Genomic DNA, 12,653 nt, shown 5'->3' with positions numbered 1-12,653 from the left:
TCTCTCTGCCCTCACCATCTGCCACAGGCTCATCTCCCTCAAAAAGTACCTTCTCCCCAGTGCATCAGGCCTTACCAATCTGATATGACTATAACTCATTGGATGTGAATATGTGCCTGGTTTAAATTTACTTCGAGCTTTTGCAATCCACATTGCTCATGGGGTTTCTTCCTTTGAGCACACTGCCAAATTAGGTAAGGGAGGTTTAGATCCTGGCTTTGGAGCTTCTTGGGTCAGCATACGGTAACCAGTGTCTCTGTATCCTCCCAGGTTTCTATGTATTTAGAATGAGCCACATGGTGATAAACGGTGATCAATCCCATTTCTGCCATTGCCCCTTTAGCAAGAGGGTAGCTCTGCCAGTCACTTGCCAATCAATTTCACAGAATGTAGGTTGTGCCTCACCCAATTCAAGTCGCCTAATTAATGGAGTGACAAAATTTTGACATTTTGTTGGCTTCTCTGGCTCTTGCGGGAATTGGGGGAAGAGAATTGAAGAAGATTCAGGAGAAGGGGGAGCGTGAGTAAGGAGAGAAAAATACATACTGATTTAATGGGTCCTTGCCAATTCTTAGCTAATAACAATTTTTAAACAAATAATTTTTTAATTATAAAGGCAATGAGTGTTCAGTGCAGAAAATCTTTAAAAAAAATACTGGAACGTATAAAGAATAAAATGTACACCATTTTAAGTTTGATTTTTTTTTTCATGTAATGAAAACCTCAATGCCATCTAGCTTAAATGATTAGGTAATAATATATTAGCTCATTCTAAATTTAGGGCAGACTTCAGTGCTGTTTTAATTCAGAAATGTAACAGTGCCACCAGATATAAGCTCCATCTTCTGTGTGTCAGTTACCCTTAAGACTAACTTCCTTCTACATCACAAAATCTCTTCCAATAACACCTGGGACTTTATGTTTCCTCATCCATGGTCAGGGAGAAAGAATGGGTATCTACCACCCAACTAAAAGTCTTTCAAGTCTTTCTAATTGGATCAAATGAAAGTAAATGCTTATCTCTGAATCAGCCATTAATGCCAAGATAATGCTTGCACTAAATGGCATGAGCCTGGATTATGTGTCTACCTCTAACCTAAAAAGCATAACTAGAGGGCTGGGAACAGCCTCACTCAATGATGGACCACCTCTGGAACTCGAGGTAAAAGTCAACCTTACCAAACTGCATGGCTGTTGCACTTGGTATAGAGATAGAGAGATAATGGGATGGATGCTAAGGAGTCTATCACAATGTCTTCCATACAGTGGAAACCCAATTGCCTAGGGAAGAACCACTGTTGGTAGTTTTGCTATACAGCTCTGAACATATGCATATACTCTGCATGTGTGTTTGCGTACTGCAAGTTAGAAATATACTATATATTTTATATACTCTTTATTTTTCACTGAAAAACACATCATCAGAGTTTTCTCATGTCATCAAATATTCTAAAAATTATTTAAAAGGCTGCGTGAAATTTAAATAACTCCCCAAATTTGAAAATTCACTGAGTTGTTCATTTTTCATCCTTACAAATTAAGCAACAATAAATAAATTTGCACATATATCAGTGTTCCTATCCAAGCTTGTTTCCACAGGACAGAAGACAAGAAGTAGAATTGGAGAGTGAAAGAATATAAACAAAGACTTTGGACACTTACTACAAAATGAGCACCCTGAAATATTGTGCCAGTTTTACGTTCTTGGAGATAATATACATTAGCGTATTTAAGTATTCACACCTGTTATATTTCTAAAGCCTCAAAGTATAAAAAAATATTATTTGGATTAGTAGTTAAATCTCTGGGGGAAAGTGAAAGGAGAGATGAGTGATTTATTAAAAACTTGGAATTCAGAATACGGAAGCTCTTTATTTTTCAACCCGTGATGTCTGGGCCTAGACCCAATAGGAAACACAAAATAAGATCATAATTGTGTGAAGAAGAAAAATAAAGTCCCCAGGGTCTACGCTATGCTACTCTACTAGTTTTGACTCTTTGATACGTAAATCACTGGCCTGCAATGTGAGCTGGCTTAAACAAAAAGGTAAGTTTATCGACTCGTGACAAGGAAGAGTAAGAGTATAATTGGGAATGACTAGAACCAAATATTTGATGGTACCAGGATCCATCCTCTCCTATTGTCACTTCACCTTTATCCATGTCTTCTACTGCAAATTGGGATTCTCTGAGAAGCTAGGAGCCCAGCTGCCAAAGCCTTCTGAACCTGCATTTTTTCACCTTCACTACCAGAAAGCCTCACCTAAGCCTCAATTTCAAAGATCCAGGGCTATACCCTGATTAGTCAGGCTCAGTACATCTGCAGATTCCTTGCTTTGAAGATAGTGAAGGTGGACTTCTTTAAAGCAACCAGTTGCTACTTGATTGGCAGCCCCTTACATCACAGACATGATCTAAGTAGGGAAGAGCAGCTTCTCTGGAGGAGAATGGCATTATCAGAAGAAGAGAGAAGACATGCTAAGTGGACACTAATAACTCATCATATAAATGTGATCTTTTAAAATCCTTAATGCCATGATATAGTTACTACCATAAATGTGAAGAGGAGGAAACTAAGATTCATAGAAATCAAATTCATTGCCTTGGATCTCAGTGTCTCTGTCTCTGTTTCTCTCTCTCTCTTAGACACACACACACGTACACACACACACACCCCAGTGATGAAGCTGGAGCTGGAATTTAATTCCCAGTCAGTCTAATTCTAAATCTTATGCTCTTTCACTAATTATACATTAAACACTCTTTAGCAATGTGGCTATTACGTAAATAAAGATACAATGATTAGGTGTTTGGCAATAACAAGCACACCACCACCTCCATGCACATACATAAACAATCCCCATCATGTGTTTATACACACTTCTGACTTGCTCCTAATCCAGGTAAGAGAATGTTTCATGTATATCCCCCATCAGCTCTGCCTCCGTAAGCTGCAAATGAGTCACAGAGGAACTAGAAGGAGGGCACAAGTTGGAGGAAACAGACAACCTATCCTCTGCCCTCTCCGGGTCAAAATTTAACCTTCACTCGGAAGAGGTGCTGAATTTCCATCTGACCACCTTGCAGTCATTTTCTCTTCTGCACTTCAGGACAGTGGGCTACCTCTTCCCAGAAGTGCACAAAACGGCTTCTTAGCATCACAGAAGAGCCTATAGATTCAGTCTAGTCAACTTGTCTCATTTTCTGGCCCACAGAAATAATAACCAGAGAGATTAAATAACCTGTTCAAGTTGAAACCTAATGTCATAGGCAAATTCAAACTCAAGGCTTTCATCTCCCAGGCTAGTGATCTCCCACTCACATGTGGATGTTTCAGTCACTCCAAAAAAGAGTGAGCTCCGAGGGTAAATATTAGCATCAGGAAGAAGGTCCAGAGAAGAATGATAAAGGACAATGAGTATTTGTGTAGTCTTCAAAAAGTATCCCACTGTCTCCTTGGAAAGAGATGAACTTGCATCTACTGACAGCAGTGTAAAAGGAGTAACTGAGGACAGCAGTGGAATTAGGAAGTCAGCAAACATTTATTATATACCTATTAGGTGTCCAAACACTTTTTCTGTGCAAGGCGCTGGGGACAGAGCAATAAATAACACAGGTATGGTCACAGGCCTCGCAAAGATACCAGTCTAGTGGGGAAGATAGGTGTTAAACAAAAGTCACAGGTGTGATGGCTATTTTGAAAAGTCGAGTGCAGGATCCTGTAGGAATGCAAAGCCTATCAATGGCAGTAGGAATGGCCACTCAGAAGAGAGGAGTTTAAGCTGAGGTTTGAATGATGAGTAGGATATATTCAGAGGCATCTGGAGTGGAGCAGTGAGCCAAGTAATAGCATATAAAGGCCTGGAGGTGAAAGTGATGATGTGGGGATCTGAAAGCAGGTCCCTGTGGCTGGAGCATAAAGTGAGGGAGAGGGTGGAGCAACTGCCTGGAGAGGCAAGTAGGGACCAGAGTATATACAGTTCCATGAGCTATGTTTAAGAATTTGGTCTTTATCTTAAGGATAATAAGAAGAGTTTGAAGCAGGGAGAGGCAGAATCATCTCCGTGTTTTAAAAGATCATTCTAACAGCTGCATCGAAAGATCAGAAGGGACTGAAACTGAACATGGTGGAAAACCTCTTAGGAGGCGCTTACAGTGGTCAGATTAAACAAAGCATGGCAGTGGCTTAGATGTGAGTGTTAGCAGAGAGGAAGAGGAGGGGACTCAAGATTGGCTTCCATTGTTCCTTGAACCATGAGTAACAGAAAAAGCAAAATCAAACCGAAAGTCTATACATGGCAGAGGGGTCCTCTGAAAATTAAGATTAAAAAAGAATCCAAATTGCCTTCTGTTTGCTGGGAAAGGATTAGAGAAATGAGTACACAGAAGAAAAACAAAATTAGGTGTAGTGATTCTGATTCACAGACACCATTTCCTGCCCAGACGCTGCTGTGGAAATTTCCGAAACACCCGCTAAAATCATAAATGAAAATCACATATTCGTAACATTTAACGAGAATACAGGCTGAATTTACAGCCACTGAATGTGCAATATGGATGAAGATGTTGATTTACCCATGGAAGATGGAATATATATGATAGAGGAAAACAATACCCAAAAATGTGATAAACATTTGCATGAAAATGAGTCACTGGAAAAACTCAAAACTTCTTCAATACTTTATGCACCGAATTGTCTTCAGAGCAGTCAAAAAGAAATAATAATAAGAAATAACAGCGCATTTTCCTGCCATTAATTTTGTCACAAAACTTCTGTTGACTTCAGTGGAAGTTTTGCATCTAGAATGTGGCCCAGGAAATTTATAGTCTGTAACTCAGAGACCAAAGACCTTGAACATCAAGAAAATCTCTTACCCTTATTTATATACACTGTTCTTTATCACAGAGGAAGAGCTGGTACCCATTCCAACTAACCAATCATTATGCAAGGAATATTCTGACTCACCCAGCATCTTTAATCAGTAAATGCTGTGCCAATGGAAAGAGAGTGGAAAGAAGTCACAGCATCCATTAATAAAAAATGACTGGGGCTTTCTATCAACAGAAGCATCATTAGAAAACGTATGGTAGGAAAATAGTAGGCTGGAGATTTGTGGTGGCAGGGATGGCAATGGAATACTAACATTTATACCGTCTTAACCACTGTGTTTTAAAAAGATGCCCGGTTTCAGGTGACTACATATGTGCTTAATACAGCATTTTGCATTTTCAATTTCTTGCTAAATTTCTAACTGTAGTCTCAAAAAATGGGACTGCCTTAACTGACTCTTTGGCTCTCCCTGTAGCCTCCAAACACAAATACTTATATTTTTTCCAGTTTTACTGAAGTATAATTGACACACAACATTGTATGAGTTTAAGGGGTACAACTTAATGATTTGATATATGTATTTATTACAAAATTGCTATCACAATAAGTTTAGTTTAAAACTAGGACATGTTTCATGAATTTGCATGTTATCTTTGCACAGGGGCCACACTAGTCTTTTCTGTAGGGCTTGAATTTTGTAGGGTACGGCTGCTGAGGCGAGCATCACAGATATTTCTCACAGGTAACTGACTGTCATTGTCTGAGCATATCTTCCATGAAGGCTTTGGTAAATTCTTGGCAAAAGATAAATCAGATATGACGAGGAAGAACCTCAGATTAATTCAACACTTTCTTGAACAGTCTCCTCTTTTTGCTGCACTTCTACTCCCGATCATGAACCCTTGAGTAAATAATGAAAATATGATTCACATTTCCAATAAACTGTGCAATCTGTATTTCAACTGAGGATACTTCTTGGTCACACAGTAGACTTGTAATTCCAAAGTAACCATATTGCATTTTGAAAGAAAACAAGGCAGTCACATTCCATTAACAGAAAGCCTTCTCGAGCGTGTCTCTCGGTAGGTTAAAGGGATCGGAGTCATTCGCTGAGGGTAAATGGGAGAATCATACGTTCTTATAAAACACCTAAAAATCTTATTAGGGGATGAGCTAAAACTACAAGAGTCCCCATTACAGCATAACTTTTCAAGTATCACTAATGCATGTTACCAGTGGATTAACAGTATTCTGCTTTAATGGCATTTCTGCCCTATCATTAACCCAAGCATGGCCCATAAAGTTACTGGAATACCCGTAAATGCGCTTACTGCAGTTTACGTGATTTCCAGTTCTATCAGTTCAATAGAAATAACAGCACCAAATGCCTCATCTAGGCTCAGTTTATGGATCTGAAGTCTAGAGACTGGATAATAATATCAATGATAATTCAAAATGAATTCAGATTCCCACTGTGTTGGTTTTCATGCCTTGTTTTCCAAAGATCATGGCTCTGATCCTGTTATGCATGGTAGCATATGACTGCTAGTGCTATTTCACTATTAATCTATACTCCGCCTTCAAACAGAACCTGGACAGATGGTGTTCTCTAATAACTACTCAGTCTACACTGGAAATTATACTGGTTTTGATAAGAAGTAGTTGGAATATACCACCCACCATAAAAAAAAACAAAAAAGTCCTATTTAATCCAATCTTCTATTGGAATTCTAGGATTTATGTCACTATTATAGAAAAACTCATTTTGGTTATAGCACCAACATGGCCAAAAAAATGACTTCTAGACGCGAGAAGAAAATATTTGGCCAAGATAAATAGGTGTTCAAACAGGCCTCCCCAGCTTATTCATTTCGCTATATGGAAAGTGAACTAACCGAGTTTAATGTACACCAAATGAGATTTGGAAGCATGTTCTAATTCACTTCATTCTGTACCAGGAATGAGCAGTTTTTGATTTCTTTACATCTACCTTTAGCCCCTTCAGTGTGTTTTCCACAAAATGGCCAGAGTGATCCTTTTAAAGTGTACATCAGGTCATGTGACTTCTCTACTCAAAATTCCTCCCCATCTCTCATTCTAGAAACAGTGCAAGCCACAGCCCTGGCGATGGTCTGTAGGCCTATACAATCTGGCCTCTCCCGTCTATTTCTTACCCTCCCCTGATCACTTACTCCAGTCCCACTAGATACACTGCTTCTCAAACACATGCAACATATTCACAACCTCAGGATCTTTGCACTATTTGTCCCCTCTGAGCAGAATAGGCTTCCCTCTGACATCACATGACTCATTCCCTCACCTTCTTCAAACCTTTGCCCAACAGTCGCCACCCCAACAGGCAAGGCTGTCCAACCTATGTAAAATTATACTGCACCTCCTCTCCCCACACTCCCAATGCCCCCTTGTCCTATCCTGTTTGTCCTCCAGAGCACCCATCATCTTCTAACATTCTACACAGTTTACATAGTTACTGTTTATTGTCTCTCTCCCTCATTAGAATTTAAACTTCACAAGGACAGACACTTTCATCCATTTTGTTCACTACTATGTACTCAAAACTTGAAACAATACATAGCACACAGTAAATGCATGCTTAATAATATTAGTTGAGTAAATGAATGAATTCTGAAGTTGCTGAACATGGCAAATATCTAGCACACTGAAAATCCACAGCTGTTTTACTTAAAGCTATGATTTAAATTCTGAAGCCTCGGTTTTCTCATCTGTAAAACAGAATAATTACATTATTTAACACTTAGGCTTGTTGTAAAGGTTAAGAGAGAAAAATGAATGAAGAGTAGACAATCATTTTAGACAATGATTCACATATTGATTAATTATGTGAACTTGGACTTTGATTAGTCCAAGAATAATAGCAACCATTCCTAACATTTGTAGAGAATTTTATACCTTCCAAGAACACAACTGTTTTCATTAGACCCTCCCAGGATCCTCCAGATTCACTCCAGGAAAATGTTAATAACTGGATCCTCAGTGTCTGTGCCTCAGCAATGTCAGGGGTGTATCCAACCACAAGGCTCTTTTAAACTGAGATCCTCTGAGTCCAAGCCCTAAGTTCTCTCCTCAATATCAGAGAAAGAAAGTATACTTCCAGCACAAGGTTTTAACAGAATGAAGTGATGCTTTTTATTTGTTTTTTTGTTTGTTTGTTTGCTTGTTTGTTTACTGAGTCTGGATGTCTGCACAGAACGTGGCTTAGATGAGGCAGTAGTCATCAGCACCAAGTACTCGCTGCAAATCTCAACAACTCAAGACTCAACCACTGGAGGAGATCGTCTCACCACTGATTATTGATTTAATCATGTGCACACAGTCTGAAATACCTTTACTATCTCAGCGTTTCCCAACTTCCTACAAACTCCTCTGGAAGAGGGTTAGATTTTCTGAGAGGAGCACCCCAATTTCTGATTCAGTCTTATTTACATGGTTGGTGTTTAGTAAATTCTTAATGCATAAATGAATGAATTTTAAAAATGAGTGTGTTTACTGTTGCTGCCCACATTAGCTTGCAACACAACATTTTCTCCCTTCTTCTCCACTAAAGTAATTAAGAGTACAAGCAGATGTCTACAGCACCATGCCCCACCCCATCCTTCACAATTGTGTTAATTGGGAAACAAGTTCCCCAGAATGTTGTGCACAAAAGAATTACACATTTAGGAAATGCTGAGTTAAACAAGTTCAAACAGGCTTTTTTACTACAGGACTTCTCAGAGCTTTTATCACAATAATGCACATGGCAAATCTTCAAAATTTAGGTAGCATCTACACCATTTGGCAAATTTATTGGATTATGCACTCCCTCCCCCAAGAAACAAAGCTTTTTGCGTGGAGTTTCTCTCAAGTCAAGTTTACCAGAGAACGTGTTTATAACAAATACACTCAGGGTCTTCAAAAGAAGATCCATTAAAAAAATTAAAATAAAATGCCAGGAACATGAAGAAGTCAAGAGGAGTTCACTATTTTTTTTTTTTTTTTGTAAAGCTGAGTACCTTATAGGGTAATTTTACTCAGATTTACTATTTAATTTCCATTAAGTCTAATACTAGGTTGTGTAAGTCCACAGACCCTGAATGAGTATCATTTTGGAGGATGTGCTAAAGATTGATATTTATTTCACCTTTGTTTAAAAGGAAAGCACTAATCTGGGGTCCTTACATAATCTCATGGACTCTAAATAGAAGGCGAAATCTCCTCATAGGCAAAGTATTTAAACTTACGATGGGAAGGAAAACAAAGGATGATCCTGTCCTACTGGTCTTAGTACAGGGTCTCTTGGCCCGTGTAAGTAAAAACTTCTATCAAAAGGCAAATGTTATCCAAAAACCTTTATTAATTAATAGCATCTCACTTATTTTTATTTAGCAGGGATTAAATAAACCTAACAAAGTACCAAGAGCATATGCCATAGAACCTATACATTTAAATGAGGCCAAAAAGAGGATGGTTGAGGGTTGAGGTATGTCCGAGAAGGATAGCTGGGATTGGGCTCCCTGAAGAAGGTGACAGAAAGGTCTTATCATGAAGAAGGATCCAATAAAATGGGAATGAAAGACTCTTGAATTCTACTGTGTCCACTTTGAACATCAGCCTTGTGGTAGCCATGATGACAGATCTTGAGTACTGGAGTTTTTGTAAGAAACAACAGTAAGCAGAAAGTTAGGAGACATAAACCTGGCTGTAGAGATGCTGCTGGCTAAAAATACAAAGATACATAGGGAAGGAAGTCGTATCCAAAGAGGATGCTGCCTTTAGCTAATATGAGAAGCTACTGACAATATGAGGTCCCCAGAGCCTGTCATAGGCATTTGAAGTTAAAATAAAACAAGCCTTTTCTCTGGCTTATCCAGGGATATCCCATTCCCCTCTTTCTCCACTCCACCCCTCACCTCCATCCTTAGCCATACCCCCTGAATAAAAAGGGGATAGAAACTAATCTGATTGTCTCTGCTGCTGTGATAGATTTTCATATGTATATTAACAAATACCCTACTCATCATTATTGCCCTAAGTCCTACATTTGATTTTTAAAGCTATATAAATATATAGACTATTTGAATAGTAGGCAAATCCCATCCTCTCTTTCTGAATGTAGATGGTTTTTGAATCGTTAATGAAGTCACTTAACACTGAAATTTAGTTACCTTATATGGAGACCCTTCCCTAAACTTTAAATCTGCAATTCCACACTCAAGTCCAGTTCCTTTTTGTTCTCCACATTCCCACTATGCTCCTCCTTCCAGGCTTTTTAAAATGTCATGCAGAGGCCTCCCCAGGCAATCAGTATTAAGCACATCTATCTGAGGCAAAGGCGTTATCTTAGGGCACCTCATTTTGGAATATTTTAGTGAGACAACTTTAAATGGGTTAACCCTGAACCCTGAACAAACCTTCATGCTGTTGAGGGAGGATGCACTGTCCCCAGAGGAGCAGAGCTCATCCCTGACCAACACAGCGAGCCGTCAACCCACTCAGTCTCACCCACAGCTCCCTCCTCAGAGCTGTTGAAATCTGTTCTTCCTTTGTCTTTCTTAAGAAGATCTAGTTTCCCCTGGATCCTTTCCAGGATAAAACCCACTCATTTCCTTGACTTGCAATGTCCTCTTGAAAACTAAGTAATGAAAGCAGATGCTCTAACTCAGACACATATTTTCTCACTCAAATGTTCATCACAGCTTCCCACCCAAAGCTGAAGCATTCGCTTTTGGGAAAATCACAATCTCTGAAGCCCACAGAAAGGTTGGTCAGGCTGTTTTTGTGGGTTCCATAACTATAACTTTCAATTAATCCAAAATTTTGTTTCATGGAGCTTTTGTGTATTCTGTTTTGATTCCTATAGGTTATCCACAGAAAAACAAATATGCTTTTCTTTCTAAGTATTCTGTACTCTTTTTTTGCATTTTCATAGCATTTAAAAATAACAACAACAACAATAAAGGTATTCTATCTGGAGATTACTTTCTTTGCCCAGTCACAAATAAGCTAATATGCTTTCAACTAAAACCCCAAATAACACCCATAAAGGCAAAATCTGAACAACTGTCTCCTCATATTCCTGATTCTTCTTCCTCTCCCAGGATGTGGAAGGAGAAAGAGATCATACAATGGGCAAGTCATTTCTACCTGTTCCCATAAATCAGCAGACCTTATGCCTTGAACATGACCCTTCTTATAACTGCATCATCTGCTACAGATCAAAATTTTTCCATGTTAAAGAATCCAATAAAGCAGACTGTTACAGTAACCTTGCATGTCTTATTGAATGGCTGATTCCAAAAGATAAATAAATACAATTAATTAATTAAAAGACTCCTATCCAGTATTTCATGTGACTGCTGTTTATCCTCCATGGCATGCAGAAACTTTTTTTTAGAAATTGCGGGAAGTGTCAAGACCCTTACTTGTTACAATTTAATTTTCTGCTGCTAAGGCAATTACAGTTCAATGAATGATGATTCAAACATATCAAAGTTTTCATTACTCTTTGCTTAATTTGTCAGTTAATGCCTTTGAGTTCTATGGTTTCCCCGGAAGTCTTAACTTGCCATTAAAAACCTGTCAGAAAAACAACCTTCTGATTCTGGAGGGTTTAAGGAGTGTATATCCTTTCATTGTTAAGAAAGTTAGAACTCGCTTCTCAACCAAAATATTCACAGTCTAGGAATCCACAGTTAGGAAAGGTTGCAATAATTCTGGCTTAGTGTTTTTTAATACAACAGCACTGCAATAAATACCAGAAATAAGAGTTCATGCTTAAAATACTATATATCACAAGAATGTTACCTTCTATCAATGTTTCTTAGTGGTTTATGGTTACCTGATAAATGTTAGACTTTTACATTCCTCTCCATGTCCCAAGCATCTATTACATTTACACATTTTATACTTCTCTAATATTTTTGCAATACATTTTCCTGAATCGGCTGATGACATTTAATAGAATGTTTAAGACACAATATAAAACCTTAAATGCTTTTGCGTATTCTGGGGGAAAAATGTGCCCACAGCTTGGATTTCAAATTAAAACCTATGACGGTGTACCCAACGTTTTTGCTTCTGCTATACATATTAAAATATAACTAAATGTTCCTTATGCAATACTGCTGCATCAGTACAAAAAACAAGCTCTCTCACTTAAACAAGGAAGCTAGATGATTAAGGAGCTATTAATGAAGGGAAACAAAACCACAGTGCTGAGATGTAATAGTCCATGAAATTCTTATTGGTAGAAAAAGAATCTGCAGTAAATAAATATTAACCTAAATGCTATAGAAAACAGAAAGCAAACGGGGAAAATGTATTCTTTAAGCTAAAATATAGGTTAAAAATTGCTGACAATGTAAGGAAAGTCTATTTGCATACCACAGGGCTCCATCTGCTGTGGAAAATATAAGCTGCAAGAATGATTTAATATTTAATAGAAGTAGTAGCCACTGTTAATTATAATTTGCACATTTACAAATCAGCACTGATAGCAATACAAATTATGAAATATAAGGGTGTTCTGCTGGATACTAGGGAAAATAAGATGACAGACAAAGTTAATGGAGTATCCCTAACCACAGCTCTGTCAGAACACATCAGAGAACTAATCCAGTTACAAAGAGCCTGCAATGGAAAATCTATTTAAAATATTAAAATGCTGTTTGGTAAAAGCTTTCTCATAGTGCATTTTACTTAAACAGTTGCTTATTGCTCATGGGTCATTAGCTGTACACCCAGATGCATTCTGCAAACTGCCATTTAAAAGAATAGTAGAAATTAAATAAGAAATATATTT

General features: G+C 38.1%; 1 non-coding gene across 1 annotated transcript; it reads right to left on the bottom strand.

Annotated features, from left to right (window-relative positions):
• Positions 1-5,447: 5,447 nt before the first annotated feature.
• On the bottom strand, positions 5,448-5,551 carry LOC130842959 (U6 spliceosomal RNA). The gene has a single exon (XR_009050653.1). It is a non-coding gene; the product is annotated as a U6 spliceosomal RNA (small nuclear RNA).
• Between the last annotated feature and the right edge of the window lie 7,102 nt (positions 5,552-12,653).

Source organism: Hippopotamus amphibius, chromosome 1 (assembly GCF_030028045.1).
Source record: "Hippopotamus amphibius kiboko isolate mHipAmp2 chromosome 1, mHipAmp2.hap2, whole genome shotgun sequence".
NCBI classification, from domain to species: domain Eukaryota; kingdom Metazoa; phylum Chordata; class Mammalia; order Artiodactyla; family Hippopotamidae; genus Hippopotamus; species Hippopotamus amphibius.
This window is presented reverse-complemented; position numbering and strand designations above follow the sequence as displayed.